Source organism: Periplaneta americana, chromosome 16 (assembly GCF_040183065.1).
Source record: "Periplaneta americana isolate PAMFEO1 chromosome 16, P.americana_PAMFEO1_priV1, whole genome shotgun sequence".
Classification (NCBI taxonomy): Eukaryota; Metazoa; Arthropoda; class Insecta; order Blattodea; family Blattidae; genus Periplaneta; species Periplaneta americana.
Genome location: NC_091132.1, coordinates 77,088,001 through 77,115,968, shown reverse-complemented (window position 1 = coordinate 77,115,968; position 27,968 = coordinate 77,088,001). Strand labels below are relative to the sequence as shown.

Below are 27,968 nucleotides of genomic sequence, written 5' to 3'. Positions count from 1 at the left end.
CCCGCAACCTTGGACATAGAAGGCCAGCGCTATACCAATTCGCCAACCAGGTCGACTCTACGCTTGGTTTCCGGCAGGATATTAAATATTATAGATAGTAAATTCAGCGATTTTGAAAGTGTTAGTTGAAAATAGCAAACATACATGTCAAAATATTGTGAATAGTAGAGTATTTTTTTTGTGAAAACGCCAATTAAGACATTGTAAATAATAAAGTCCGCGTTTGTGAAGCGCTAGTTAAAATAGTGTAAATAATAAAGTTAGTGTTCATGGAAGTACTAGTTAAAATACTACGTTTTCATGGAGTATTCAGATCGATTTGAATACAGTTTCCGTATTGAATGCGATGTCCCCGATCCCCGTTTTCAATACGTATGCATATGCCCTACGTACTGAGCTTCGTCACTGTATATACTAGACTGTGATATTATACTAATCAGACTTAAGATGTATACGAACAATTCTGCAGTGCTTGGGAAAAGTGGCATGTCAGTTTCCACAAACATTTATTAATAATTTATTGACAAATTTACGGAACATCTGCTCGCTAGGGAAAAGAGACATACGTATTTCTCCCATTACAATAATTCGTACAGAAGAAAATCAAATCGACATAAACCAGTGTGAAGACAGTTTTTGTTTTCCTTCTCCTGTAAAATTAACATTTTTGATTTGTGCCACTTTTCCCGAACACTACAGAATTGTTCTTCCTCTGACACATCGTCAAGTGAGATGTACTGTCTGACAATAGATATACAGTACATATCAGACAGAACCTCAATCAGAGGTATCTATACTATTAGTAGTACACAATTGTTAAAAAAGAATAGTGCCTTCTTTGATCTAGTTCTTTTGTAGAATTACCAAATTATTACTATTGAAGGGCGAGAACAATAAACTTATTTATTTAAATGTCAATGGAACGCTTTGCATGGTTTTGAAAATATGCAAATTTTCCGTTCATATAAACAGTTTGCGATTCAATTAAACATACAAGATTAAACGTGACGAAAATCAACAAATTTCCTTCAGAGTTATTCACGAGATACATTTGACCAATTGCGATGAACACTTCACTGATTTTAGCATCATAAATACATTCCCTAATGTTTTTGCCGGCGTTCCGAGGTTAATCAACACACGAACTAATTATTTACAAGGACCGTAAACTAATGTTTTGACGTAGAATATGTTAATGTTATTAGTAGTTATGCCATGAACTAAAGTAAGTTTTGAACATGCCCAATGACGCCACCTGACTTCGCTAAAGACATAAAAGCGCCGAAATTGCGTATAAAATTATCCGTACTGAGTGGCCTCTCTCAGTAATATCCCGGTATCGAGAATAGTTACAGACCTGTGCCGCTACTCGTTTGATTTGTAATCGCGAGTTATGCTATATTAACGTGATAATAGACAGGTACAGTACTCTTTGAATGAGTCCTAGTGACAAATTTGTTGTGATCTGGGACTAATTTCACAATGTCCTTCATATGAAAAGAAAAATATTGTATGTCCTTCATTAATTACTTCTCTTATCAAATACCCATTCTCTCCATTTGTAAACTTAATAAGAATAAAACATTCAAAGCTAACACAACTGCAGTTTCATTCCCGAAACAAGGTAACGTAATCTTTCGTGCCGGTGTTCTACTGTTACAGCGCAGCATTTTTTACATGGCTTTCGTTTGCCAGCAACATTTACTATACATCTATACATCGGGATTGTAATGGTCTCAACTCTATTATGATTCTACCATCAGATCCGCCTAGAACAAAATAAATGCGAAAACCTTCGACACCAAGTTAAATTCAAAGAGAAAATACCAAAAAAATCGAAGACGAAAACTCACCCATTGTGATTAAATATGCTCCACCCTTCCTGCTGACTCGAAGCCACTTACTTTCACCACTCACTAAATCGCGATGCTTATTAAAATTAAAATTCCTACAAAGAATGATTTTGCCTTCGCGTTGCACGTGTTCAATTCAACTGAAGTGATAGACTATACAAAGACGGGGACGAACCTTGCCCACGGAAAAGCTGAATGTTACCAACTTCGAGACAAGACGTGTTCACGGAAAGGTAAACATTACCAACCTTAAGACGAGCGACATTGGCTATTTCTACCGATCGTATTTGGGACAAGCCATGTATAGTGAGCTGATATGGGTTGGGAATACACAATACATCTACATGTAGCTATAGCCTAGTCCTCTTATGGACGAAGAGTCAGGATTCGCTCTCTCCTTCAGGATGGCGGCAATAATAATAATAATAACTAGGGACCTTATTTTGGCTCAGGGCGTACGGAGATAAGATTAGTTGTTCATAGACTGTATTGACGTGACGTCATATTTGGCTCGAGCCACAGCTATCAGTGAACACTTGCATCCTGTTTGTGCTGCAGTTGACGTTCTATTCATGATTCAAAACTAGATCTCATAGACTATTTACAATGCATTATAGTCACTATTACACTTTTACTACGGCACACTACTTTCGACCAATAAAACGGTAAGAAAGGACGTCTTTCAACCAATCATGGCTGCTTATCGCACAATTTTATCGCTTCCCTAGCATTTGTTTAATTTTATCGCGTCCCTAGCATTTGTTTCTTTATTTGCCAACATTTCACACTGCGCTGGTCTGGACGTCAAAAAAAAAAAAAAAAAAATAGAAAATTATAAATCACTCCAGTCCATGCACAGCAGTTTCAAATATGACTCGCATTGGCATTCAAGAACAAGAATTAATAGAAATCACTGATTATACCTATGTACCTTCTGAAATCCTATTTACAAATAAATGTAGAGCACCATTCGGAAATCCTGAATAAGTTGAATACACCATGTAGGCCTACATCAACGAGTTCCACTTCTATTACGCACACGTTCAATATAACATCAATTGAACCACCAACCACATTCAAATTTGAGAATTGTACATTCAATAATTATTCCTTTTAAAATTATTCATGTTTATTTTTTATGTCATCGTCGTTAATTAAAACTTTTCTAACACTTGTGTATATTATTTAGGTTATGTTATAGCTTCTGCTATATGATATTATGGATAGTCACGTATCAGAGATTGTTTAATATTAAGATTTATTGAAAATCATCTGTCAAGTGACGTTGATTACTGGGATTCGGCTAATTGAAGTGGAATGCAACTGTTTTAATAAAAATGAAACTGAATCAACAAAGCCTTCTTGACTAGTAACACTGCCATCGTGATATAGATCGATAGCTTCTCGGCGAGAAGGCATTGCTAGTAATCATTACAGTGACTGTATGTAATCATAACTCACTACTGCCATCTAGCATGCATCTAGCGTAATATTTGTAATGTTGAGATGGTACAATAATACATTTGAAGACAGTTGTATTTTCGTAAGTCAATTAATATATTATTGTATTGGAGTACTTTGTTACTTCTAATCTTTATATACTTTCTTCTAATCGTGTAATAGTCAATTAAAACCCACTCGAGTTTTGATTTTCTCTAGATAAATCAAAACCTCTAGTGAGATTACTGTTGATAAAGACCTACACGATGATGATCTTTCCTACAATTTAAATTATTTTTCATTTATTTTTACTGGCACGGTTAAGACCATAAAAGGCCTTCTCTTTTACTCAACCATTATAAAAATACATAGCAAATATAAATAACAGTAACACAGAAGACAATGAAATAATAATAACATTGATAATAATAATAGTAGTAGTAGCAGCAGCAGCAGCAGCAGCAGCAGCAGTAGCAGTAGCAGTAGCAGTAGCAGTAGTAGTAGTAGTAGTAGTAGTAGTAGTAGTAGTAGTAGTAGTAGTAGTAGTAGTAGTAGTAGTAGTAGTAGTAGTAGTAGTAGTAGCAGCAAAATGCAGATGTGTTTAGTTACATGAAATTCCAATAGTTAAACAATAATTACAATTTAGTGTTAAATATTAGAAATAAAAATCATATTCTACAAAGTTACATCTGAAGATAGATCACATTCTAGAAACGAAAAGCAGTCTTTTTTTAAATCGGCTTTTGACAGTAGTCAATATTTGAAACCCCTTTATGCACTATGTGTATACAGTATAATTTCAAGAGTTTAACAATTACAATTTAGTATTAAATAAGACAATTTGCATTGAAGAAATGGTATTTCATAATGAAGGTAGTATTTATTTTAGTAGGTTATTTTACGAAGCTTTATCAATAGCTTAGGTTTTTTAGCGTCTGAATGAGATGAAGGTGATAATGTCGGTGAAATGAGACCGGGGTCCAGCACCGAAAGTTACCCAGCATTTGCTCATATTGGGTTAAGGGAAAACCCTGGAAAAAATCTCAACCAAATAACTTGCACCGACCGGGAATCGAAACCGGGCCACCTGGTTTCACGGTCAGACGCGCTAACCGTTACTCCACAGGTGTGGACCATAATGGACAATTGATATATTAAAAATAAAAACTATATTCTACAAAGTTATATTTGAAGAAAGATCACATTCTAGAAATGAAAAGCAGTCTTTTCGAAAATCGGCTTTTGACAGTAGTCAATATCTGAAAATCCTTTATACACTATGTGTTTAGTTACATATAATTTCAAAAGTTAAACAATTACAATTTAGTGTTAAATAAGACAATTTGCATCGAAGAAATGATATTTCATAATTAAGGAAATTGATATATTAAAAAAAAAAAGTAATATTCTACAAAGTTATATTTGAAGAAAGGTCACATTCTAGAAACGAAAAGCAGTCTTTTTGAAAATCGGATTTTGACAGTAGTCAATATCTGAAACCCCTTTATACACTACTATACACTTTCTACATAATAAGTACGCTATACTGCTATAGTATTGTAGGAGAAAATACCTTGCATTACAATATACAACACTTTACATGATAGTGTAAATAATGTTTGATCAATGTAGGCCTAAATTCTTTATCATAGTGTAAATAGTAAAAATAGCGTATTCTAGTGTACATAATGTAAATAATATAAATTGTAAATATTGGTGTAATTGTTCAAGATGTAGTCTATGTTTTGTTCTGCCCAATTTGACCAAACAGGAGTCGCGTGAGCAAACAGAAGTAGCCTACTTCGCTTGCTAGATGCACTCGCATCATCCGCTACACTAAAATCTCCAGTAATACTTGACCTTGTATCCTCCTCGGACAAAGTGCGGTCCCTTATAGTAACAGTAATAATACCACTTGATACACAGTGCATAATATTTAGCCTATGTAGGAATTCTACAGAAGAACTAGGCCAAAGGATGCACCATTTTTTCTTATTTATTTAGACCTATTACTACGAATAATGTACAGTATGAAGTACGTGGCCTTACTTTCCGACACCCACTACTTTCGATATAATAATTTAGAACTATTCAACTCTTTTATGCCGCCATATTGTCCTTATCAGAAGTAAAAAAAAATTGGGACACGAAAGTTTTGTTGCTGGATGGAACTGCCTAATTCTGCTTTCTTACCTCTTCCCTGTTTCTCTATCCTCTCAAATTCTGTGGGGTATTTTTTCATCATCTGTGTGTCTCAGATATATTTCTGAATCACACAAAGATTTAATCCCAAATTTTTATTATTAATTTCTCACCTGAGATAGTCCTGATCCAACGTCCTCTGCAACTAGCGCCGGATACGTTAGCCATTCACCTAACAAGGCAAATGCTAATAACCAGACTTCACATGTTTGTCACAAGAGCTATATTGGATGGAGTAGTTTCTCCTGGTACATTAATGACGTCAGTCAAAGGCATAAGCAGGTTACAAGACCTCTATAAGTTCTGATTTGTGTTACGTAGGAGTGCGCGTTGTTACGTATGTTTGTATGTCGATAAGTTCATTGTGATCCCGTTCAGTCATAGAGGAAGTGCACCAGGAGACAAATGAAGCCATAATATTTTATATTATAAATTTGCACCGATAACGTCATGTGACGTTGAGAGATCATTTTCTCAACAGTAATCACTAGAGGTTTTTATTTATCTAGAGAAAATCAAAACTCGAGTGGGATGTAATAATTATTACACGGTTAGAAGAAAGTAGCTTATATAAAGATTAGAAGAAATGAAGTACTCTAATATAATAAAATATTAATTGCCTTACTAAAATTCTATTTCACTAATGTTAGTTTCTCCAAAACATTTGAACGGAGCCACCATTGTCAGTTGACTGTCTATGCTGTAAACAAATGACGATCGCAAAGCAAGTTTTATAGTACCGAAAAGAATTTGCAGTTTGAAATGTTGGCAAACAAAGAAACAAATGGTAGGGAGGTGATAAAAACAGAAGAATCTATATAAACATTAGAAGAAATAAAGTACTCTAATACAATAAAATAGATATTAATTGACTTACTAAAATTCTATTTCACTAATGTTACCTGCACCAAAATGTTTGAACGGATCCCCTATTTTCAGTAGACTATCTATGCGGGAAATAAATTACGATCACAAAGCATGTTTTATAGTACCGTAAAGAATTTGCAGTTTGAAATGTTGACAAAAAACAAAGAAACAAATGCTAGGGTAGTGATAAAAGCAAGCAAATGCTAGGGAAGCGATAAAATTAAACAAATGCTAGGGAAGCAATAAAATTGTGCGATAAGCAGCTATGATTGGTTGAAAGACGTCCTTTCGTACCGCTTTATTGGTCAAAAGTAGTATGACGTAGTAAAAGTGTAATAGTCAATTTAAAAACTGTCTAACTGATAATCGGAAAAGGTATCAGTTACATAATCTCAGAATGTATATTTTTGTCGTTGTAATAGTAGTTATTTTAATAAATAGGTGTAAATTATTGTATGTAAGTATGTATGTATGTATGTATGTATAAAAATTCTGTTGTATAAGTTATTTATTATCAGATTGTAAATTTTAATGGTGTAGCAAACATATTTGTTCAAAGCAATTGTACAATTATCAGCAAAATAAATAAATAAATAAATAAATAAATAAATAAAATAAATAAAAACGTTTCGTTGTGCAAACCATTACAATTAAATTGCATTTTGTCATGATATGCTCCGATATGTACAGTCACCGTAGGCCTACTGTGCCGCCACTTACGTAGTGAGCGTCAGACATTTGAACTCCCTCAATACAAGGCTATATTTCTCGATAAATTCAGTATGACAAAAATGCGAACCCTGCTAATGAGCCACATAATATAGGTATTCAAGTTTGCTCCATAGGTCCATGTGAATTGCTTTATAATTTACGTAATAGAGGTGAATTATGGTTAGGCTGCATATCACCCATTCGGGGCCTGGACCGCAATAGAAAGAAAGCATTTCACTGCACTCATATGAACAAATGACGGCGATATATTCATTCATTATTACGCTCAATAGGTGAATAGTTTTAGGTTATTCTGTGAAAAGTAAAATCATGTGCTTAGTAAGTACTCTATAACATTCATAGTACACAATTGTAAAAGAAAAAAAAAACTGGTGCTTCTTTTGATCTAGTTCTTTATTTATTTGATTATTTATTTACAGATTAATTAATGAAAGCTAAATCAGTTAGTACATTATAACCTGTATATTACAAAAACTCGTCTTAATATATAAAAGTGTATGTATGTATGTATGTATGTATGTATGTATGTATGTATGTATGTATGTATGTATGTATGTATGTATGTATGTATGTATGTATGTATGTATGTATGTATGTATGTATGTATGTATGTATGTATGTAAGTATGCATGTATGCATGTATGTATGTATGTACTCGTATGTATGTAAGTATGTATGTATGTAAGTATGTATGTATGTATGTATGTATGGCTGTCTCTGAAATTCAAGTGAAAGCACACAAAGACATGAAATTACGTGAAATGCACAGCTTCAGATCAATGTACAAATCTTATAATTATTTTACCTCTGCCTCTGTGCAACGTCACATTCGCGAGGGAGGAAAGAGATGGCAGAAAGGCTGTAATGGTTTTTAATACGTTGACTCCTATGACTGAGATATGCCACTTGAAATTTAACAGTCACTAACCGGCAGAGATAAAATGTAAAATCTGTAGAATATTGATACAATGCTAAGAGGGCCTAGAGAGACCGAGGGGTGTGTTTTTGTTTTGCTGAACTTCAAGACAATGCTAATTCATTTAAAGTTTGTGTGACTAGCCTATATACTCATATATGTTCGTTTGGGTTTACTTTATTTATAGTTTGATTTTTAATTATTTTATTTGTATTTCTAGTGGTGTCGAAGAGAAAGCCTGATGGACTTAACTACGCCAGAATAAATAAATAAACACATATATACAGTATATATGTATACAGTATATATACATACATTACATTACATTACATACATACATACATACATACATACATACATACATACATACATACATACATACATACATACATACGTACACACGTACACACGTACACACGTACACACGTACACACGTACACACACACATACATACATACATACATACATACATACATACATACATACATACATACATACATACATACATACATACATACATACATACATACAAATTAAAACACAATTAAAAGTAAAGCACGTGATGAAATATTTTCTTTCGTTGCCTGATCTGCAGCTATTTTACATCGAGTTAATCCTTTTAGACTTTTGGCTAAGAAATTCATTAATTCATGTAAGTGACGATATGTAAAGATTCATCTTTATGGACGAGGAAAGCTTATTAAGGACAATTCGCTTTGGTTGTCTATAGTTGAGTTTCTGAGGTTTCCAAAAAGTCTAACAACCATTTTAATTTAAAAAAGAAGCAAAAAGGGCAAGCCGGGTGTTTTCAGCTAGTAATTTATATTCTAGAGAATTTTAAATAAAATGTGTACAAGTTTTCACATAAAGAATAAACAGGCTTACAATATTGTGAAATTAAATTTACTGCAATAAATTAATTTCCCTACAAAAACACAACTTTAATTCGTGATTAATATTATTTTATACTTACAGTACAAACATTTATATTTTTAATGTATGTAATTTATTTCATTAGCTCGTCAACCCTCTGGTGCAGCTGAATCACACCCATTTTCCACCCAGCTTTATAGCATTTTAATGAGTAATTGGCTATCAGTGAGTCCGTGTTTTAATTAACTTGTTATTGCAGGAGCTCATTTTATTAGTATAGGTACTAAAAAGTGTCCCCACATTTTATGCATAAACGCAGCATATGCCACATATTTTTCGTTCTGAACATGTCTTCCATTATGGCTGAATTGGTAGTGTTTCTGGCTACAAACTCAGCCGAACGAGTTTGATATCCAGCCGGGAACTGAAAGATTTAACCTTAGACACAATGTGCAGTCTTACGCCATATGGCTTACGAGTTTTCAACGAATTTCTAAATAATAATTCGCAATTATCTATGAAGATAGAAGCAACCCCACTGGACCTTGTCGTCAGTGCAGTTTTAAAACATGAGCGAAGCCGGCGGCCGCTGGGGGCTTCGGATTATAATGAGATCTCAAAAAGGCGACAATAATAATAATAATAATAATAATAATAATAATAATAATAATAATAATTCGGATCAGGGTACCGAAACTCATCAAGATACGAACGCACGGACCACTGTGTTGTGTAGATGGAGGGGAATGGGAAATTGAGAGTGCAGTTAGTCCTTGTCTACGTTTCATTATATTCAATACATATTACAAATTAATCGGTTTTATTTCTTGATTTTTTGGACCTGTCTCACAAAATACAGAGTGTCTCTAAATTAGACCGACAAAATTAGGGAGCAGAAAGATAACCTTCGTGGAAGCATATTTTGTTAAGGAACCCATGGGCTGCGACGCTTCGTTTCATTGCAAGAAGGCGGGAACGGATAATCACTCTTTTCAGTCCTAGAGGGGTCTATCATTACTATCACTCGGTTTGTTCACGTCCGGAGCCCAGTATCATTTAGTACCGATTACAGCACGTTTGTTTACTTCCATTGGTACGACCTCTTGTTATCCGCGTTATTCGTCTACGTAGTTTAGTACTTGTACTGCACTCATTCTGTTGTATTGTTCAGTACAGTTTAATGCGTCGCTGGTTTCGTTTTTCTGTAAGTATTTTTTCTTTGTTTGGATTAACACACAGAATAATGTGACACAGAATCGCTTGTAATTTGCACATACCTACTTACTTTCTCCCTACCTGTAATTCCTTCTTTCACTGAAACGAAGCGTCGCAGCCCATGGGTTCCTTAACAAAATATGCTTCCACGAAGGTTATCTATCTGTTCCCTAATTTTGTCGGTCTAATTTAGAGACACCCTGTATAATCTGTGTAATTAAAACTAGAGATTTGTTCGAATTTACAGATGTTTCACTTTGTGGTGGCAGATCTCTTATGTCCTTGTTCCTGTGAGGTATTTGTTGTTTCTCAAAATCGTCTGAGATAAGAGGTCAGGAAGTCTAAGCAATGTGTATAATCGTGTGGCGAAAAAAGTTTACTTCCACCTGTCTTTTCATACTATAGTGCTCTCATTTTACGAGCAAACTTTGCATCATTTCGCAGCCGGCCGAATTCCTGCTCTCCCGAACACCGTGGGAAGCCAGTTCTACAAAACATCCCAGCAGTTAGTAGGTAGTAGCGGAACCAGCTCCCCGCCAGTGTAAGCATGACACGCAGAAAAGTGTACACCGGGGTTCCGCTATAATCTAGTTTCCTCGTAAAATGAAAACACTGTGCAATACTGAAAAGAAGTATTTATCTTTGTGTAAGTAGGATTTTTATTACAGTGTACCTGCCTACCTTTGCTTACATTTACGCTGCATGTGTCACTCAATCCGACGCCTACTCCCTCCCCCCTCAAAAAATAAATGGGTTGCAAACACAAAGTGATAGATCTATACCATCATAAAATATTATTTTGTTATAATAAATTCTAAACTTTAGTTATCCGTCTCGGAAACATTCATCACAAAGAATTTTAAAAGAAATAAATAAACAAACAAATATATAAATTTATATAAAATGGAAGTCAGACGACTGAAATTAAGATGATAATATATAATAATCCGTCGCTCGATAACCCATGAAGGGACAAGGCCGACCAGTCGACTGCAGGCCTCAAGTTCACATTTCTCTGAAGAGGTGAACGATCATGCAGCCTGTACATGTGGTCAGCACGATGATACTCCTCAGTCTTCAGATGAAGTCTACAAAAATTAATAATTTCTCCTTTTTTTCTGAGTTGAGACGTTACCGCTTCTCACAAGCATATTGGATACGTCTACCGCGTCAGATGTTGAAGTTGAATAAGAATTTGACCAATATGGCGCAGTGGAAACGAGCAGAAATAAACTGAGAGTAGATGCATTTTAGTATATGATAAAATATAATTACACAGAATATACAAACAAGCATAAATGATTTATAGTAGTAATTAAATAAACAATATTAAAGAAAGTGAATATAAATGACAAGAACTTAATAACGACCAAACTGCACACAACTTTCCCGAAGAGACATTCAACTGTTCGAAATACAATACAAAATCTTACTATCGGCTTGCAATCAAGAAAGATATAACCATGTACAGCAGTGATGACAAAGCAAGCGCATTTTTCTGACCTTGACGTCGTGCGCGGGCATCAAGCGCTAGGTATGGAAGAAGAATTATGTATATGAATAAGCAGCCTGTTGGATTATGAAAACAGTAGTGCACAAACTTCAAACGGAACGTGAAATTTTATGTCGCTATTTTTATATGGCTTCTTTCTGTTTGATATTTCATTTATTGTCTGTAAAACAAAAGTACTAACACCAATTTCTTAATATTGCACTTGTGTTTTAAATGTTAATAATACAATAAAGAGTTAAGAAGGAATATCCACATAAATTTCATAGTAGTGCAACTATACTGTACTAAGTGAATGAAACATATCATTCATAAAGAAAGTGATATTCCAAAGAAAGATATTGAGTATGACATGGTAAGTTGGAATTGATATTGATGGTATCTTTAGCCTTATAAAAGTAATCAATAAATTAATCAAAATAATATTATAGCACAAAGCAAAGTTATCTAGGCACATATTTTAATTGCAATTAATATTACATAACAAAATTCTTATCGCATTATGCTTTTAAAGTGATATTGGTGCGCAACTTCCTATCATCAGAATATTAAATTATTTTCTCGAAATCTGCTGAAGCTATAGAGTTGACGTTTTTACAACACATGGGCACATGTTGCTTTGTTAATTTATTACCTTACAAACATTTTCCATGCGAATATTTTCAAAAATTTCAATACACTATCTTCATTATTACGTATTTACGATATATGTATTAGATTTACGAAAACATTGTTTCAGTACCTGTAAAGCTACTAAATAAACATATCTGAAAATTTCACTTTTCTATAAAAAAAAAAGTTGAGAAAATATTCCTTTTGAATAAAAAAGCAAACTTGTTAAAAATGGGCATTAAAATTAGAACTTACATTCTTATAATGCATTTACACTTCTCAGACAAATATAAAAATTAATATGGATACAGTTTTAATAAGTTCTCTTCCCTTTATCCATTGAATCAGTGCTGGCCATTCCTGTATATAGCTCGACCAAGCGGCATATACTACGTACCTCTTTCGTCTGTCTCTTTCCTTTCCGTTGTAAAATGCTCAGGCTCTTCTGAGCTCTAAAGCGCGCGTTTGCATTAGTTAACATGACTGCTATACAGTATTACAATAATTCTGATGTTGGGTCGGTAAACGAGATGAGTCTTCCTAACATACTATAGTACAAATACCTATATTTTACCACTGGACGAAACTCAAGTTACAACACCCCACATTTATGTTTCTAATCCTGAACATTCGAACTGAACAACTCCCTTCGGATTACTATCTCACTTTACTGTGTCTATTTCGCTTGCTTTGTTCCTTCCGAGTGCCTGTAGCTTAGAATTTAGCTATCCAAGAAGACTAGATTCCCCCTCTTCTCGCTTACCTATGTACCTGTGCTGCTAGCATACTCAGCTCAGAGTCCAATATGGATCACTGCTGCCTCTTTCGCAGGTTAACTGTGTTTTCCATCTCCTTCTTGACGACCTATATCCCATTTACAAAGAGAATGATAAAAATATGCCTATCTAGATAGACGTTTGATGACATTCTTCTTGGATGTGTTTTCCATTGTTTTACATTCCGTAATATCTACTACAATATTTTTTACTTTTCATCTTCCTCATATCTAGACTTCGTGGAATTGCCACGAGAATTGTAAGGTTTACTGCGCACGCGGTATAGACTGTATGAGAAAGAGGCGTGCAACGGATGGAGTATGCCTCTAATGTAAATACTGAGCAGTATAGTGCGGTTACAATAAAACCTGTATCCTGCATTCAAGAAATATAATGAATGATCATTGAAGTAGGAAATGTCTAAACATGTAAATACACAATTATTTTATAGTGAGATATACTAACTCAAAATTTAATGTAAGATACATCATCCTTGAATATGTGCATTGCAGTGAAGAGTTACGTACATTTTGAACGACTGCAAAGTAACCTCCTCCGATGGTCACAAACAGTTTTTATTTCGGGAAAATGTACCTTCAACATCACACGATATAATACGTACATATTTGAAGAACGGAAAGTCAGTACTTTTTAGTACACCAACTACAGATGTCTTGTCGTGACCTGATGGTACATAATTTATAGTACGAAATTGTGAATACTGTAGGCAGAATTTTTTAGCAATAATATTTCTTAACTTACATTTCATTTTTTCCGAAATTGGTGAATTGTTATTTTTGATAACGGTTTGTGATACTTTATCCACTATATTAAGGGCTTCTGAGAGTTGTAGTTTAGATGATTCTAACAGAATGACGCTTTTCGACACGATTTTAAAATTAGAATCAATGAACAGAATATCTTCCAATAGCTGTTCAGAAGGCAATGATTTTACAGCTGCAACGGCGGAACTATCTGTGCTATCCAATGCATCAATTACCTCCATTATTTTGCCGTAATGTTCTGTATAATAATTAACAGCATGCAACCACGTTCCCCAACGGGTCAAGACTGGCTGCGGGGGTAATTATTTGGAACAGCAACACTCTCATTGTAGTATGTTTGATTGAATTCTTGTCTGTACTGAACAAATGATAAGCTTTGACTATTCCAACCACAGTAATGCAAAAACAAGTGCTTACATAGGTATACATTAGCTGTAACTGCTCTATCTATTTGGACCGGTCACAACTCTTAACATGAACTGCTTATACTACGAGACCGGGCGGTCGCTCACCTCCTCTATACTACCGTACATCGGCAACCTGATTGCATTCTGCGTGTGGCAATTCAACGAAGCGTACTCATGTCAGTAGGCCTACTTTTATTTTATCTAAAAATCTGGCATTTACTACAGATCTAATGAAACTTATCTATTCCACTTCTAAACGCCTTATATATTTTTATATAAAATGTATGTCTCATTAGCATAAATGATTTTTAAACATTTCAAAAAACCAAATAATTTTCAGCGGTTCCTTGAAAAATATGTGCAACAATTTTATTTAAGGATTCCGTGTCACAAAATTTTCTTTCAGATAGCAATAGTGTTTGTTCACATCAGAAAATTTTTTTTCTAGCTTCAGCTAACTTCATGAGAAGGAACAGAACACTGACGCGTCGTTTGTGAAACTACGTTTTGAATGTCACTAATGGGTGCTTATTGAGCCATCTTGTGGTAGAGCATGCACTTCACTCAAGTGACGTCATCACACGTCGTACTACTGCAGCCATACGAGTTCCGTATCTTGATAGTACGCCGCAATTGGGATATAATTAGATTCTATTTGCAGACCGTCTGTGGGATGTCTTGGAGGAAGCTGTGAACGTGGCAGTTAGATATGCTCCAGATTTGCAGATCTTAAAGTTCAAGTTTAAATTGCAAATTACATCGAGTATGATGTATCTTGACCGCATTTTTACGTAGAATCGCAATAGCCCCACCCACTTCACGCCTAGTTACCCAGTGCCAGACTACAACTCCACACGATGTTAAGTAAAATTCCACTGCCTACACGTGACGCCATACTGGTTTTGTTTATTTTTGAGGGTGGAGTGTTCTTCTAGTGATTCTGACAGCGAATCCGGATAAATGCTGTAATGAATTAACAAATAATTATTGTAATTGTCCACATCTAACACCTTCCACACGAGTCAAATATTTAGGAGTTATTATAGATCAGCATTTACGTTGGGATAAACAAATTGATTTTATGTGTATAAGAGTAAGAAACATAATTTATAAATTTATAATACTTCGAAATTTTATCACTAAGGAGGTATTGAGAATAATATTTTTTGCTTTAGTACAATCATTATTGCAATATGGTATAATAAATTGGGGTGGAGTAGCAGCATATGTACTTAATCCATTAATTTTATTACACAGAAGATTAATAAAAATTTGTCTAACCAAAAATATGGATTACCCAACAAATTTAATTTATACACATTTTCAAGTATTAACTATTGAAGAAATTTATAAATACAGCTTACTAATTTACTACCACAGAAATCAAATAAAACCTCAATCTAATCGACATGAATATCGTACTCGAAGACAAAAATCTACTTTCCCATTAATTGAGCTTAAATGTCATCCAAGTGCAGCACTTAAACATGGTGCTAGTTTCGGCCCAAGACTTTATAATAAAATTACAAACCATTTTCCAAATTTTATTGGCTAAGACCACACCGTACACGAGCCTGGCTCTTACGGTAGTGGCTAGAAACATTTTTGTTTTATAATTTTAATTTGTACTTACTAGCTAGCTAGCTAGCTAAATAAATAAATGAATAAATGAAATTAGTAAGAGGATTCCCAGGCAAAATATATCCACTATTTTTAATCCACCATAGAATTCAATTACGTTAGTCATCATTTTTGCCCATTATCCTATCATATGATTAATGTTAGCTCCATAGGGATACACATTTACGAAACTTTTCTTGATATTACTTGATTAGCAAAGCCCAGGAAAGTATTTTAACGACGCTGTCTCAACTAATATGTCATCAAGCGGTGCTAAAATTTGAGGTAGTGAAATGATATTTAGCGAGATGAGGTCTAGGATTCGCCATGGGAAAATCCAACCAAGGAATCAGCCCAATTTTGTATCGAACCCAAGCCCGAGCGCAGCTCCGAATCAGCAGGCTAACGTGCCTGCCACCTTAGCTGTACCAGAGATCATAAATATTTTAATTGACCATAGTTGGAAATTGTAACTGAATACATTTTGTTATTATAGGCTACATTTAGTAATGAGTCGAACCTATCAGTATATTCTTCATTGCAAGACACAAATTGAATGACAACTATAATCCAGGTAGAAATTATGACGCATTACGTTACTGAAAAAAATATCTATTTAATCCTATCTGAATGCTGTCTGTATCTATACGTCATGCATCAATGGCATCTCCCGAGTGAGCAGTTAGCAGAGCGAGAGGACGTCAATCAATCATTGAAATTAATCAATCATCATTACACAAGTGCGCGCAATCCAGCCCAATCAGCCACTGGTACACTACACATAACACAACCAAATAAAGAACAAAAGAACCCACTCCTGACTTAACGTGGGCAGGTTTCATAATTATATGCAATTTTGCATCGATTTCTGTAACATGGTGTTCGTAAAATGGACGACCACAAAAATAACAAAATTGAAACAAATAATTTAACCGATTTTTTAAGGGGAGAGGATAGTGAAATTTAAAGCTCTTCCTTTTCAATAGAATTGAACATATTTTGTGAGCAAAATATAATAATAATAATAATAATAATAATAATAATAATAATAATAATAATAACAACAACAACAACAACAATAATAATAATAATTATTATTATTATTATTATTATTATTTATTTATTTAATCTGGCAGAGCTAAGGCCAGTAGGCCTTCTCTTCCGCCCAGCCAGACTCTAATTCTAATTGAATACAATTGCTTACATAGTTATTACATTAATATCTAGACCATAAAACAACATGAAAGTAAGTAAAATATATGCTCTAATAGTATAATATCATCATAGAGTCAAAAGTTTTAGAAACATATTTTGGCGATCTGTTTATAGCCCCTTCACATTGTAATGCAGTCGTTTGCCTGAAATTTAATATTTACATTATAATTGTGATAGGCAAAATTTCTGACACCAAAATAATTACAAAAGATTGTTCTAAAAATTGTCTGAACAGAATTGTAATATTTCTACTATGGAAAATATTTGTATTTAATTTAATAGATACATATAGGTATATCTAAATTTAGATACAACTCATCATAACTCTCTATAGGGTAAATTAGGGTCTGTTGGACAGTATGGCATGTTGGACACTTTGTACTTTAACGTGTTACCTCGCCACTTGTGGGCACCACATCTGCTAGAAGTCAATGACGGAAGTAGCCACGAGTGGCGAGGTAACACGTTAAAGTACAAAGTGTCCAACATGCCCGACTGTCCAACAGACCCTAATTTACCCTATATTGGATATATAAAAATTCTACCAAGTAAATCTTTTTTATAACCTATTAAGAATATGCTGTACAAATTCATGGATATATCTCTAATATCTCAAAGAATGTTAGGACCATATTCATAGACAATATTAGCGCGAGCTTCCGGTGGATGATCAGCGAACTAACGTTTTTCGTATTCATAAATCAGTGTTAGCGATATGATATGATATGATATGATATGATATGATATGATATGATATGATATATGATATGATATGATATATTTTTTTATTTCATTAGGTTATTTTACGACGCTGTATCAACATCTCAGGTTATTTAGCGCTGAATGAAATGAAGGTGATAATGCCGGTGAAATAAGTCCAGGGTCCAGCACCGAAAGTTACTCAGCACGATATGATATGATACGATATGATATGATATGATATGATATGATATGATATGATATGATATGATATGATATGATATGATATGATATGATATGATATGATATGACATATGACATGATATGACATATGATATGATATATGATATGATATGATATGATATATGATATGATATGATATGACATATGATATGATATATGATATGATATGATATGATATGATATGATATGATATGATATGATATGATATGATATGATATGATATGATATGATATGACATATGATATGATATGATATGATATGATATGATATGATATGATATGATATGATATGATATGATATGATATGATATGATATGATATATGATATGACATATGATATGACATATGATATGATATATGACATATGATATGATATGATATGGTATATTGTATATGATTTTTTTTATTTTACTTGGTTATTTAACGACGCTGTATCAACTACGAGGTTATTTAGCGTTGATGGAATTGATGATAGCGAGATGATGTTTGGCGAGATGAGGCCGAGGATTTGCCATAGATTACCTGACTTTTGCCTTATAGTTGGGGAAAACCTCGGAAAAAACCCAACCAGGTAATCAGCCCAAGCGGGAATCAAACCCGCGCCCGAGCACAACTCCGGATCGGCAGGCTAGCGCCTTAGCTACGCCGGTGGCGATACGATACGATACGATACGATACGATACGATACGATACGATACGATACGATACGATACGATACGATACGATACGATTTGATATGATATGATATGATATGATATATGATATGATATGATATGATATGATATGATATGATATGATATGATATGATATGATATGATATGATATATGATATGATATGATATGATATGAATCCCGTACAAGTAACCAGTCGATAGCCGGGGCTAATTTAGCACGCGCTAGCGGGCTAGCGAAATGTCTATGAATAACACCCTTAATATTCTTAAGGCAGAACTAGCGTAAGGAATTTATTCATAACAAGCTGTTGGCTGAAGGACAATTTGCAGTGACCGTGTGTCCACGCACTTTACTCAGAATGGCATTCCAAGTTTTACAGCCATATAAAACAACTGGCGGAATTATAGCTTTACACATCCTAATCCTTAATTTTGTAGGAAGAAGACAGGTCATTACTTCCAGAGAAAAGGGCAAAAGAGAGGAAACACAAGTGTAGAATCACGTAGCAAAAATTAAGTAGTTTTATTTCCTACGACAGTGTTCATGTACATTAGCATGCATCACGGCCCCATACGAATATGAAAGCAGAAAGCCCAGTAAAAAAGAGGACGAGGCAGCTTCTTTATTACGTGTGGAAGCACTGTAAAATGGATCTGGGGTTTGGTGCCACAATGGCCTATATCACTACCAAACAGATGATACAGAAAAGCGAGTAAGACACTCGGAAATTTATTGTGGGCTTTGGCCACTCTGAAATGATTCTAGTGTTGGCTTATGTGAGGACAGTGATGAACGCTGGGTTATTACACGCAAACTCAAGAAGCAGTGGGGTAATTATATTAAAAACCGCTAGAGAAAATTAACAGTATTAGATTTCTCGGAGTTGGATCCAGTAACAAATTGTAAAAAATAATGCTTGTGTAAGGGGAAACGACCTATAAAACTGATAAAATTCTGTCTTCTTGGAAATGAGACAAAGATATTACTTTACAATGAAAATAATGTAACTATACTGTTTCCTAAACAAAAATTTGTCGTACTACTTTGTCTCATCTCTCTTATAATAATTAAAATGACAGATAAAATATGACTTCCCGAAAATAAGATGAAAAGATTACTTCAGAACGAAAATAATGTAATGTAATATCAAGGTTAACACTATTCAATAAATTGTTGTCGAAAATGGCCATAATAGTACATTATGCAACGAGCCTATAATGATAGTAATTAAGACGCGAGTATGTTTGTTTATGAAACGAGCGCAAGCGAGTTTCATAATTTTTATACGAGCGTCTTAATTACCATTATAGGAAAGTTTCATACGACTTTTTATGCTCGACCATATTTCTAACTTGAAATTATTCAGAAGTATTCATTTTATTTGTATCTGACAGAAGATCGGAAGCGACCTTGTGCATAGCTCATAAATTGTGAGATATGCGCAGACGCGAAAGTATTGATTTTTTCCGAGGAACAATAATGTCATTGACCTTGATGTAATCTAGAGAATAACATGAACTAATTTTGATATAACCTGGAAATTGATTTAGAATTTAAAAACGAGATGACAAATTGAATTTATTTGAATATTATTTACAATTAACGCTAATTATTATAGTAACTGAACATAACCTTCTGCGACAGTATTGGATTTCCAGCCTCCGTGACGTTTCCCTCGTTGTCTTTCGATTGCATATCCGAGAATAATCGAAAACCTGAACTTTAATGAATAGGTATACATTAATGACATGCATTAAAGGGCTGCTACCAGGTGTATAATTACTACATTTCGGCATGGTCGAGCATAAAGTCATTTAAATATGCGCTCCTGCATACATGGCTTGTACGTCTAAAATGAAGGTAGTAGGCCATTGATGATATAAAGGAGGACAATGCGACCGGCGTCGTGAATCGGATCCCGGCATAGCTCAGAGGTCCTGGGTTCGATTGCCAATGCCGGAAGGAATTTTTCTCCAATAATAGGTATCTACATATTGACTACTTATAGAAAGTAGTCTTGATTATTCAATGAGGAGTCCCACAGGGTTCCATTATCGGGCCCATACTTCTCAATATATTCATTAATGACCTCCCGTTTCGCTATATCCACGGCAGAAGTAGTCATCTGTATATCTATGCAGACGACACTGCCCTCTTGGCGATGGGCAAAACCTATAGATTAGCGTCCCGTAGATTGCAGTCGATCTTAGATCACCTCCACGTGGTTCCACGACTGGAGAATCAAGGTCAATGTAGAGAAATGTCAGGCCATACTCTTTTCACTAAGAGCGAGGCTCGAAGACATACCACCACCACCACCCACACTTTTCGGACGAGAAATGCCGTGGATGAACCAAATTAAATATTTAGGGATCATTATGGACTCTCATCTCACCTTCCGAGATCACATCCAATCCCTTCTTCGTAAGGCCAACGGGCTGATAGATACTATCCCATTCTGGCGGCCTTAACTCTGACAACCTGGGGGTAGGACTTACCATGTATAAGGCCCTCATTCGCTCTGTCATTACCTATGCCGCACCCGCATGGGGGTTTGCGGCAGTGTCCCATCTCCGTAAACTCCAAGTTATCCAAAACCAGGTGATTCGACTCATTACCCATCTCCCCCGAGTCGCCTCGAGAAGAAAGTTCCATGATGAACTAGAGTTGCCAACCATAGACGAGTTCATTGCTCGACTGGCTAGGAACCTGTATGCGGAAGCTCGTGCTAACCCCAACCCGCTCATATCTGGCCTCGGCCAGTATGATCCTAGGTTACGGCGTAGACACCAGACAGGTCCATTAGCTATACTATTGAGACAGGAGGACAGGGAGGCTGGCGTTACTCCCAGATTTTGGTAGCCACGACTCAACTCCATGAGACTCTTTGGATAGTGCAACCGCTTTAAAATGACCTTGTCTTAACTGGGCTAAACAAAATCCCTCCCTAACAATATCTACTTTTGTTGATCGATGGAACTATCATAGAGCCAATTGGCTAGTATAGATCCATCGATTCATAGAGTCATTCAACCTAACAGCCAACTGGCTAGTCTCTGATATTGAGACAACTCATCCTGCCTAAGGTTTTTCCGTGGTTTTCCTAAGGCACTAAGACAAATGTCGGGATGAGCCCTAAAAGAAATGGGCCACGGACCTGCACTCATATCCCCATGAATCTCCCTAATTAACTCTAAATTAATTAACAATTACACCCTCCCCCTCTTCGTAATTGAGCCATCATATAGCCAAATGGCTGGTCTCGAAATTGAGACGATTCAACAAGGCTCGTGACAACAATCACCTCCTACATAATAGCCAAATTGGCTAGTCTCTTATATGAGACAACTCATCCTGCCCGTGGTTTTCCTCAGGCGTAAGACAAATGTCGGGATGAGCCCTAGTTCAGAACCTATAAATTGTCTATTAAATATACGAGGTCACTCAATTAGTCGCAATTTGAAAGGACAGGGACCTCTCAAATTGCAGATTTAGATTTCACGGCGCTTCTTCCGACGGCCTTCACATGCTTTGTCATCGAACAACAGATGACAGCGTCTTGCCATCCTAACGGCAAACACCAGCCAGCTCTTCCTCTTCCCGTTCCGTGATCACTTGATCAAATCTCAGTCCCCCTCGCGTATGTGGTACCTAAGAGGTTACGTCCAATTTCGGCTTCCCCTTCAAAATTTTCTAGAGTTCCTTCAGTGGAGCAGCGTAACCCGGAGTGAGACTAGTGGCCAACAGGCTTGGAGCTCACATATTTAGTTTTGTAAAGCCCCCAAACCCTTGCAAGAACGCGTATTGCGTACCTTTTAAATTTGTCCTCCCAATTCTCTTTCGATTTTTCGATTTTTTCGACAATAATTATGATGATAAGATTGATTTACATTTAGCACAGCTCGATTATCATGTGGTTAGCATGGTTGAAGAAGTTTTCGATATCGCAGGACAAACACAGACAAGTTTCATACGCCAGAGCCTTCCTTAACGAAAATCAAACGGGGATCCTCTGGATTTTAACCCCATGTTAGGAACGATGAAACAAAATCCATCAAGTCCATCTTCAGAAATTGTAACTGAGTTTGATACGGATTTAAACTCTCCAAAAGGTTCTCTATTGGGCCACAAACTCTATTCGAAGAAGAATAATGAGACACACGTAAATGGAGTTTTTAGTCCGATGAAGGGCCACTTCCACAGTATGATATGAATCAGTATCATTCTCATTACTATTGAAGATGAACTTAACGGTTTTTTTTTAGAGCTCCTCATATTTTTATGTAATCAATTTTTCTGCATATTTCGTATCACGATAAAGTAAAATAGATGAGTTATTGGAATTGGTAGCCCGAAGAACTAAACAAGACAATAGATTAGGTCTTTAAAAGTATTATTGGGCTGACAATGATTATTATTATTATTATTATTATTATTATTATTACTTCACTATAAATTTGTTTCTTTTTTTACTGAAGGTAACATGAAGATTAACAGTTTTACTAACAAATTATTTAAAAATTGCTCAAATATGTTTCATTCACAACCCCTTAACGAAAGGAAAAGATTTACGGGTAATCACAAGCTCATTTGTCGCACTATACATATTTTGAATTTCTAACAACAACAGAAATAATAATAATAATAATAATAATAATAATAATAATAATAATAATAATAATAATAATAATAATAATAATAATAATACCTCCTATGGGAAAGATATTTTCACAGCAAAAATGTAAATAATAAAACATTGCAGCTAGTTATAAAATTCAGTTATTTGAAGTGTCCTTTCATGAGTGGAATCTAATCAAACAAGCGCATATTAATCACAGCCAGTTTCAGTACATTTATAGCATAACCAGAAGATGGTTAATAAGAAGACTGTAAAAAGGAATAGTGATGAAATTTTATGAAGTTTTACCTAAACCTGGTCTCCGGTGTGCTTAAATAAAGTTTGATACTAGGACATAAATTAATCAGAAGAACGCAAGTAGCAGAGACGAATATTGAAGAAGTCAGTCGACGTAAAATAAATCAATATTTACATCCTCAAAGAAGTATACAATTTTAGCCTGGTTTACTTATTTTTACTTATTTAGTATTATTATTATTATTATTATTATTATTATTATTATTATTATTATTATTAATATCATCATCATCATCAACATTATCCTATTACTTTCTTATTATTTTTTTTTCTTCACTAAAATGCTGTTTAAAATTAACACTCTTACACATTAACACTGTAAGAACAAATTGATGACGTTTCTGAGTATGAAGTATAAGGAATCAGTGAATGCTGTGGACTCATGTAGATACCTGAAGTTGTAGTAGGCTTATGTCAATATTTTTCATAAAAGCATAGGAACGGGAAACGGTCCAGTTGCTGAAAAATGGTATGGTTTAGAATTATGCCTAAGAGTGAAATTTATGCAGGACATTATGTGTAACATGTTAAATTTCGATATCTCGTTAAATTCTTCGCTGACCTGTACGCTTTATAGATAATTAGGCCTTCTTATTGTTGTAGCTTACGTTACAGGGACGTGATGGATTAAAAGCCAAGGTTAATGTAGGGAAGAAACACTTGTTCTTTCCTTTTTTCGTATACCAAATTGTCGAGTCTATTGACATTAAAAGTCCTATCGATTCTCATATCACTATTCTAATACAGGAATTTTGTTTAGGTTACCGTCAAGTACTTTATATGGCGTAGAGTATACGTATGTACCACAGAATAGAGACGAACAAAACTAACTGCCACTCTCGCTCATTCTCGAAATAACATTTGATCGGCATGGAAAGATTTTGTAACTTTGAATAACACACATCATTGAAATAAATAACATTATAATTGTTTAATTGAGACAAAAATACAAAATAGAACAGTATCACAGTTATCAAAGGAAAAAAAAATTCTCAAATAAATTTGCATTTGTAAGAAACATAAAACATAACGTTAAATAAAGGGTTATTTTTTTTTTACTTCAGATTGTATAATTGATCTCAAACATACGAAAAGAAAATTCCTAGCCTTTTAATAAGGGCCTAGTAATTAAATAAAGATTGGGGAACGGATTATTATACACTTAAATGTACAGATGATGTTTCAAATAGGCTACTTGATTGTTTATACATATATGAGCCGTTCAGAACAGAAGTGGTGTAAGTCAAGAATGGGTAATGTGAGTTGAAGTAAATATTCTGTAAAATACAGCGCAAAGTAGCATTAATATTCACCTTATTTAAACTATTAGTAGTCAGTGAATAGCAAGAACGACAAATTAATTGCTACTTTGCGCTGTATTTTACAGAATATTTACTTCAACTCACATTACCCATTCTTGACTTACACCACTTTTGCTCTAAATGGCTCATATAACAGTTACCAAAGTTCAGTATAGTATAAATAACTGTGGCGAAGCAAGGCTGCTTGACGCTCGAGACTTTACCACTCCCGAAGTCTTGAAACACTCAAAAGCAGTCTTTACGTCAATGACGCAACGTATACAACATTGTCGTGCGGGTTTTCGGCTTTGCGGGCGCTGTTAGTCTTGCTTTCTCGATAGTTGTTCAACTCTAGTACAGATCTATAGGAAGGAGTTTCTTCCTTAATAAATATTTAATTTGCTGCAAGCTGTTTTATGTATAAGTTTTTACTATTCGCAGTATATGTTATGACGTCATTTAATATGTTTCAGACTGGTTAATGTTAATATCTCTCGGTATTACTTCATCTAAAATTCATATCAATTTTATTTTATGCTCTTTTAACGGTCTACTAGCCAACGCTAGACACAACATGTAAGTCACGCTGGAGAGTAACATAGTTAAATCCCGATAATTAAGTACTCGTAAAAGATATAAAACTAAAACTTATAAATCAAAGAGTAAATAAAGAAGTTCCTGTAGTTTACTTAATTTCATCATTAATTTTTTACTCACTGTTACATAATTACTGACTCCATGCAACAATTTTCGCTCATTCGCCATCTTAAATCGCCTGCCAAGTCCAAAATATAGACATTGAGAGTGAAATATGTAAGTAAACACGAGGTTTTCAAATATGTACAGTATTCAGATTTAGCTAGCGTTCATATGTAAGAGTTTTAGTATAATTTGTCAAATTGAAGAAGACTTACATAGTCCGTTCTGACGTTATCTACAGATATGTAACATGCCATGTCGGCGCGAAGTAAGCATGTCAAGTACATTTTGCGCGGTAAGATATCTTGAGCGATAACGATCGTTCGATTGAAAGTCAAATTTTCAAATTCAAATTCATTCACAATTTTCATTTGAACCCTAAATGAGCATGTGCTCGTGTTCGGGTACAGTCCAGTAGAGTCTACATAAATTTTACAGATATCAGTAATGATAATGATGATAGAAATGATGATGATGATGATAATAATAATAATAATAATAATAATAATAATAATAATAATAATAATAATAATAATAATAGAATAAGTGACGAAAATAATACAAAAATAGTAATACTAATTATATTATTATTATTATTATTATTATTATTATTATTATTATTATTATTATTATTAACAATAATGATAACAATAAGATTGATAAAATAAATATAAAAACCACTTAGCGAGAGTTAACACAATTTATATAAGTAGAGGAGATTCGGGTGTTATGGAATCTTCGTGTAATATAGAATAGTGAAGTTTAATTTCTGTAAAATGTCAGAACCTATCGGAAACCACGAAAACTACTATATACGTTCCTCCTGGTGCTACGGTTGCGGTCTCGCTTGAGTGAAACTAGTGACAACTTGATAGTAATCAATTCTATGTTCTGTTTTGTAAAACTTTTGCAGGTAATCTGATATCAGTAGATGGTTACTAAATATGCATGTGATATACAATTTAACAAAATGCGTCATAAAATGGAGCAGTTACTCTTTGTTATCTCAATGGTTTTACGTGTTTATGTTTTTCGCGTACATATAATAAAAGTTTATTTTACAACATTGCTATGCGGATAATAATATACCAGTATTCCATATTGCCCTCACTTATAACGGTATATCTCATAGCCTTATTAACCGCAGGGAAAATATAATTAAGTTGAAATGAGACATTTTATTATCGGAACTTTTACATATACAGTAATATTCCTGGGATCAGACTCTCGATTAACGGAAACGAATATTGACTATATTGACATTAAACCACTGTATTAGGTTTAGATTAGATTATGTCCGTTCACCTTGTTTTTTAGTTATTTCAAGTATTCTTTTAGACTTTTATGTTTTCCTTACTATTGAACACATTTTTAGTAACTGTTTCCACATAAAAGCCAACAATTACTTACTTACAAATGGCTTTTAAGGAACCCGAAGGTTCATTGCCGCCCTCACATAAGCCCGCCAGCGGTCCCTATCCTGTGCAAGATTAATCCAGTCTCTATCATCATACCCCACCTCCCTCAAATCCGATAAAAATTCTTGTATTCCATATTTCTCCGTATTCCAAATTACTCCACAAATGTACATTTTTTATATTGGTCGTTATTTATCTAAAATAAAATAAATTTATTTAGTTGATTCTATGAAAAATAATTAAGAAAAAGTGAAGCAAATAATATACTTACTGATCATTAACTTTGTGTCAATAATGTTTACATGCTTAACAAAAACAAAAATGGTTATTCCATAATACATTAAGTTTCTCTAGGCTATATACTAACCAGAAAAAAAAGAACTCTAAGTCCACTAAAAAGTATGTTGTGTCGCAGACTACAGCAACCGTCGTATTGATATTGTTACGCATTATCGGGAGGGAAGGATGAAGCCGAATATATACATGCAAACATTCTCTTCGAATCTTCTAACATACAGCCAGAGGAAGTTAATGTTGAAAAACAAAATATCTACGAGTCAAACTATTCCTTATTTCCAGGATAAATATAATAATAATATTAAAATATATTAATCAAATTTCAGTTATAGGTCTCGCCTTTGGTGCCACAGATATCACAACAAAATATAAGTGATTAAGTACTGCACTGATTTATACACTGTAGATACAACACATTAGTTATATCAAACGAGATTTGTGTTCAATGTTTTTAGTTTTTGCATATACGAGCATCCGTTCTTACTTTAACTCTAAAGTCCACTGGTGTCACTAGCGCTCAAGATATACTGCGAGAAGTGTACAGTAAAAAGGTAAAGGTATCCCCGTAACATGCCATGAAGGCACTTGGGGGGCATGGAGGTAGAGCACCATGCTTTCCATGACCTCGGCACTAGAATGAGGTGGTGTGGTCGGCACCACGCTCTGACCGCCTTTTAC

The 27,968-nt window shown here is 34.5% G+C and overlaps 1 protein-coding gene and 1 long non-coding RNA gene across 2 annotated transcripts in view; one reads left to right on the top strand and one right to left on the bottom strand.

The window, feature by feature from the left end:
• Nucleotides 1-2,830, bottom strand: part of LOC138716499 (uncharacterized) — a 190,459-nt gene extending 187,629 nt beyond the window's left edge. The window contains exon 1 of the long non-coding RNA XR_011336676.1: nt 1,854-2,830. This is a non-coding gene — a long non-coding RNA (uncharacterized lncRNA). The remainder of the gene's footprint in view (nt 1-1,853) is intronic.
• Nucleotides 1-27,968, top strand: part of Cdk5alpha (Cdk5 activator-like protein) — a 170,886-nt gene that overhangs the window by 32,506 nt on the left and 110,412 nt on the right. The gene's annotated exons all lie outside the window — the stretch shown is intronic.